This window comes from Rhododendron vialii, chromosome 10a (genome assembly GCF_030253575.1).
Source record: "Rhododendron vialii isolate Sample 1 chromosome 10a, ASM3025357v1".
NCBI lineage: Eukaryota > Viridiplantae > Streptophyta > Magnoliopsida > Ericales > Ericaceae > Rhododendron > Rhododendron vialii.
Genome location: NC_080566.1, coordinates 23,795,336 through 23,802,315, shown reverse-complemented (window position 1 = coordinate 23,802,315; position 6,980 = coordinate 23,795,336).

Sequence of the window (6,980 nt, the reverse complement as noted above, 5' to 3'; positions counted from 1 at the left end):
GGCTGATGAATGACAATACCAGACTGCTCCGAACAGTTACCAGGCTGGAGAGAGAAAGAGACAAGGCCAAATCTGACTTCAACCAAACTAAGGAAAAACTTGAAGTTGCCGAAGAGAGCCTCAATCAGGCGTTATCAGAGATTGATACTGCCAAAAAAGCTGCATATGAGGATGGGTACCAGAAAGGATTTGACACCACAACTGCGAACTATGTTCAACAGATTCCTGCTCTTCAAGATCAAATTTGGATTGCTTGCTGGGAAACCTGTTTAACAAAGGTTGGCGTTGCTGAGGACTCTCCATTGTGGACTGATAATGAACTACCGAGCAGCCGGTCTGCAGCTTCCCAACAGCAAGATGTTCCTCTGGAAGATGATGTTGAGCAGCAGATTGAAGATTTTACTGGAGCAGAAGAAGACATCCCATCTGGTTCCCAGGCTGTCCTGTCCCCAGCTCAAGATGCGGTCAATGAACCCATTGTGTTGGAGGAGAATCCAGCAGATGATGGGGCAGGTCCCCAGGTTAATACGGATGTTCCGGAAGTCCAGAATGTGGACTGACTGTTGGTAGGCTTGTCTGAACTCCTTGTTTTTGGTTGCTGGTCCTGCGTGACCATAAGCATTTGGCCCTGTGTGGCTCCCAAACTTTTAATATTTTGTCTCAAACAGGTATTCGGCCCTCCGTGGCATTTGCTCGGCTCTCTTCTGTTTATTACATCTGTTCGGATGCATTGCTTTAATCTCAAGTATTTCGTACTATTGATTTGTTTGATCATATATTTTGTGTCTGCATAAGTATTTCGTACCCAAGCAGATCCTAGAAACAGGACGTCGTTGTACTGAATCTAAGTTTCACGTACTTAGAAACTTTTGTTGAACCAGTTTTTCGGACTGGTTTTCAAGTTTTAGTACATACAAGTGTTTTCATACTTGTATTCGTAAGGTTCATATAGGCATATAGGTGTAAGCCATGCCATTTGCTTTTTACAAGTCTTTCAAGTGTTGTCACACAAACACTTGATCATAAAGGATTTCCTCAAGTTTCACATACTTAAGTATCTCGTACTTGTATTCATTAAGTGTCACGTACTTAAGAATTTGGCTTACATTTAAGTCAAGCCAATATAGTCTCTTAAGTATCACGTACTTAAGATGCCATATAAGTATCTCGTACTTTGAACGTCCATACAAGTATTTCGTACTTGTATTATAAAAAAACATACAAGTGTTTTCATACCTGCAGTTAGTTTAAGTGTCACGTACTTGGTTTTAAGTTTCACATACTTAAAAACTTTTAAGTTTCACATACTTAAAAGGTATACCCTGCTCCCCAATACGAATAAAGGAGACTAAACTCGTAGTTCGTATTTAAATACCACAACAGTTATATGAAATAAGTGATTTTATTCATAATCTGCAAAACGCAAGAGGGCGTTTATTCGTACCCCATAAAGTAATCAAAAATAGAACAAAGGAATTATATTCGTAATTCCCACACAATCACGTAGTGCAAATCTAAAACAGATTTTAATACTTCTAAACAAAGAACTTTCGTAAATTATGAACATTCCAAGGTCTTGGAATTGGATCACCATCCAGATCTGCCAATCTATAGGCTCCTATGCCCACAATTTCAGTTACTCTGTACGGGCCTTCCCAGTTGGCCCCCAACTTACCTTCGTTAGCCACCTTGGTATTGCCGAGCACTTTTCGTAGCACAAGGTCCCCAACACCAAATTCCCTAGGATGAACATGTTTGTTGTAGCTTTTCATCAGCTGTTCTTGGTAAGAAGCAAGATGTACCAAGGCTTTTTCTCTCTTCTCCTCGGCAAGATCAAGCTCAATTTCAAGGGCCCTGTCATTGCCTCCACTTTCAACCAAAGCTGTCCTGTTGGTCGGCAGACCCACTTCCAGAGGTATAACAGCCTCTGTTCCAAATGCCAACGAATAGGGGGTCTCTCCCGTAGACCTCCTAGGCGTTGTTCGGTGAGCCCACAAAACTAATGGTAACTCATCAGGCCATTTGCCCTTAGCTTTGTCCAGTCTTTTCTTGATTCCATCAAGGATAGTTTTATTAGATGCCTCTGCTTGCCCATTACTCTGAGGGTAAGCTGGGGTGGAATAATAATTTCTTATTCCATACTGGGCACAAAAAGTCTTGAATTTCTTCTGAAATTGGGATCCATTGTCCGTAATCAATGAATAAGGGACCCCAAAACGAGTGATGATGTTTTTCCACACGAACCTTTCTATCATAGGTTCAGTGATTTTGGCTAATGGTTCTGCCTCAATCCACTTCGTAAAATAATCAGTTGCTACAAGCAGGAATTTTCGGTTCCCAGTTGCTTTGTGCAATGGACCTACGATATCCATTCCCCATTGGGCAAAAGGCCAGGGACTCGTCAAAGGCACCAGATCCTCAGCAGGTGTTCGAATCATTGGTGAGAATTTCTGACACTTCTCACAAATCTTTACATAAACTTTTGCATCTTCTTGCATGTGTGGCCACCAGTAGCCTTGAGTAATTGCTCGGTGAGCAATGGATCTCCCTCCAGCATGGCTCCCACATGTTCCCTCGTGGATCTCATGAAGGAACTTCTGTACCATCTCAGGATGTACGCATAGCAAATAAGGACCTGTGAAGGATTTCCTGTACAACTTACCCTCTGGGGACATCCAAAACCTAGCAGATTTGACTCTTATCTTATGGGCCTCCTTCTTATCAGAAGGGAGTATCTCGTCTCGTAAGAACTCTATTATTGGGTCCATCCAACTTGGTCCTTGGTTCACGTCCAAGACCAAGTCTACACTCCTTCCAATGCTCGGCTCATTCAGATATTCAACTGCTACCTTCCTTTTGAACTCAGTAGGAACAGCCGCAGCCAACCATGCTAAGGAATCCGCATGAGCATTCTGTCCTGAACTTATTTGCTCAATATATACCCTCTCGAAGGTATCAAGCAGGTCCTTGGCTGCCTGCACGTAGGCCACCATCTTTTCATTTCGAGTCTCGTACTCGCCGGACAGTTGATTCACAACAAGCTGGGAATCACAATACACCCTTACCCGCTCTGCTTTAAGGTTTTTCGCACTTCTCAGTCCTGCCAAGAGTGCTTCATATTCAGCCACATTATTGGATGCACTAAATCCAAGCCGAACAGAGAGTTCAATCAGAACTCCTTGAGGAGGAAAAAGGACAATTCCAATTCCAGAACCAGTATTACATGCTGATCCATCAACGAATAGCTTCCATTCTTTAGGATCCTGTTCGGCAAAAGGTTGATCCTTCAAGGATGATGTGTTAGCCGCCTGCTCCTTTCTCGTAGGAGGCAAGGGAGCTACAGTGGGGGAAAACTCTGCCACAAAATCAGCCAACACTTGGCCTTTAATTGCTGTTCGTGGCTGATATTCGAGATCATACTGGCTCAGCTCCACAGACCATGTCGAGATCCTTCCCGAGAAATCTGCCTTTCGAAGCAGTGATTTTAATGGATACTCGGTATGAATCACAACCTTATGGCTTTGGAAGTAGTGTGGCAATTTCCTAGTTGCTGTCCTAAGTGCCAGGACAAGTTTTTCTAATGGCAGATATCTCGTCTCTGCATCCAATAATGTCTTGCTAACATAATAAATGGGGATTTGCTCGATCCCCAAATCCCTCAATAAGACTGCACTAACTGCGTGCTCGGAAACAGCTAAATACAGAATTAAGGACTCACCTGGCTGTGGAGTTGACAATAATGGGGGTTCGGCCAAGTACTTTTTCAGGTCTTGGAAGGCCTGCTCACATTCAGCTCCCCATTCAAATCCCTCCCTCTTTTTCAGTAACTGAAAAAAGGGTCTGCACTTGTCACTTGACCTGCTGATGAATCTGTTCAATGCTGCTGCCATTCCTGTCAGCCTCTGGACTTCCTTGGTAGTTTTGGGACTCTGTAATCTCTGCAAAGCATCAATTTGTTCGGGATTTGCCTCTATCCCCCTTATGGTTACCAAATGGCCCAAGAACTTTCCTGAACCAACTCCGAACGCACACTTCGAGGCGTTGAGTTTCAACTTGTATTTCCTCAAAATGTCAAAGACTTCTCTTAAATCAGTGATATGCCCTCCTTTTTCTCGACTTTTCACCACCATATCGTCAATGTAAACTTCTAAAGTTTTCCCAATGAGATTTTTGAACATGATGGTTGCAAGTCTTTGGTATGTAGCCCCAGCATTCTTCAGTCCAAACGGCATGACACTGTAGCAGTATAATCCTCGAGGTGTGATGAAGGAAGTCTTCTCTTGATCAGGTTCAAACATAGCAATCTGATGATATCCTCGATATGCATCGAGAAAACTCATTCGCTCGTAACCAGAGGTTGCATCAACCAACTGGTCAATCCTGGGCAAAGGAAAACTATCCTTAGGACACGCTTTGTTTAGGTCTGTGAAGTCCACACAGACACGCCACTTTCCATTCTTCTTCTTTACTACAACAGTGTTGGATAACCACTCGGGGTAATAGACTTCTCGTATTGCTTTGGCTTCCAACAAACGATCTACCTCCTCAATCACTGCATCTACATGCTGCACGGCTGCCCTTCGTTTCTTCTGAATGATCGGCTTGTGCTGTGGGTCGATGTTTAGATGGTGACAGATCACATCTGCATCCACCCCAGGCATTTCCTCAGGCACCCATGCAAAAACATCAATATGCTCTTTCAAGAATTTTACCGATTCGGCCTTTTCATCTATTGGTAGTGATTCCCCAACCAAAAAATATCTTTCAGGATCAATCTCGTTGATCTGAATCTTCTCCAAGCCCTCTACCACTTTTTCAGCCGGGCTTCTTCCAACATCTTCGATGGTTGGTTGATCTGGTACTTCCAGTGTATGAATATGGTGGACTTTTGGGGCTGTTTTGATGATGGAAATTAAGCATTGTTGCGCCACCTTCTGGTTGCCTTTAAGAACTTCAATCCCATTTGATCCTGGGAATTTTACCATCTGGTGATAAGTCGAGGAGACTGCTCTCATCTTATGCAACCATGTCCTCCCTATAATCGCGTTATAGGAAGAAGGGACATCGACCACTAAAAAGTCCGTTCTTAGCACCACTGATCCGGCCCGAACAGGTAATGTCACTTTTCCAAGGGGCCAAACTGCTCCTGCACCGAACCCAATAAGAGGCGTTGTAGACTGTTCTAAGTCTGATTGTGCCAGCCCCATCTTCTTGAATGCATCGTAGTACAATACCTCTGTACAGCTCCCCGAGTCCACTAGAATTCTTTCGATGTCGTATTCCCCAACTCGTAGGGTTACGACCAATGCATCATTGTGGGGTATTTGGACCTCCCCCAAATCCTCATCACTGAATGCCATGCTCTCTTTGCATACATCAGTCTCTCGCCCCCTCTTGTTTCCCAACCGCATCACATGCTGATCATGCTTGACTTGCCTCTGAAATAGCCTAACCTCACTTCTCGTGTAAGGTGTGGCCAATCCATGTATCATATGGATGACGCCTTTAGGGTTTTGTTCGTAACCCAACTCCATGGCTTTCCCTTTCTCTTTAGGGTCCTCCTGGATAAATTCCTTAAGATAGCCCCGAGAGACTAAATCATCAAGGTGCCTTTTATATGTCTCACAATCTTCTGTCATATGGCCCCAATCCTTATGATAACTGCAGTGCTGATTCGTAGCACGTTTTGCATCTTTGTCTCCTCCTAGACTCGGAGGCCATTTGAAATATGGTTGATTCTTTATTCGATAAAGAATCCTGTAAATTGGCTCCTTCCAAACTGTGGTGATAGAAAAGAAGGATTTAGGGTCTGGAGCTTGCTTTTCTTTGTATGACTCCTTCTTATTCTGCCCGTATTCCTTTCTATCTCTGTAAGTCTTGGGTTCTGGCTTCTCCACCTTTTTAGCAGGTGCCTTTGGCTGTTCAGCAATTATTCTGCCGTCCTCACGGAGTATATCATCCTCCATTCTGGCATGTTGTTCTATCCGTTCCATCAATTTAGCCAGGGTGGCTACCGGATGTTTATTCAATGAACGGCGCAGCTCTCCCCGAACAGGTAAACCAGTTTTGAATGTTGCAATTGCGTACTCCTCACTACAACTTTCAATCTCGTTAAAAGTCTCCCAGTACTTCTTTGCATAATCCCTGATCTGTTCGTTCTCCTCCTGCTTCATGGTGGAAAGACTTTCAAAAGTCTTCGGGGCTTTTCTGCTTGTCAAGAACCGAGCAGTGAATTCCTCTGCCAACTGCCTCCATCCTCGTATGGATCGTGGGGCCAGTTTATGAAACCAGGACAAAGCCACTTTGCCAAGACTAGAGGGAAACATCTTGCACAAGATGGAATCATCCCCCTCATGCATAAACATGGCCTGTTGATAATGCTGTATGTGAGCCACGGGATCCGTATTTGTCTTGTAAAGTACGAACGCCCCGTGCTTCACTCTGCTCGGCAATCTCGCTTCTTGTAGCCTCCTTGTAAAGGGGGAGGCCGCAATATTACTCAGGGCCTTGCGTGCTGCTTCTCGTGCAGTCATTGTCCCATCCTCTTTTTCCTTCAAATTGTGGGCTGAAGCTTCGGCCCAATCAGCATCAGGTCTCTCGTACCTGTCTCGATGATGCTTTCTCGTATCCTCTTCCTCGGGGGTAGAGCTTCGATCTCTGCTTCTCCTTTTTCGTGAAGAAGTCTTTTTCTCTGGTGTTCGGCTTCTACTTCTTCTTCCCCTTTTTCGTGGAGAAGCCTTATGACGCCCTATAACAGGACTTCTACTCCCCCTTCTGCGTGAATGAGTCTGTTCATGAATCACCAGGGCCCGTCCGTCCCTTTGGGAATTCCGTCGAGAGAGTCCAGAATCCTCGGGGTGCTCTCGTACCTTCTGCAACTCTCGTATCTCGTACTCTCGTTTTCTTATTAAACGAGCATATTCCTCGATTTCTCTTCTTTTTTTATCAAGGACGTCATCATCGTTGTGTATACTCTTTGA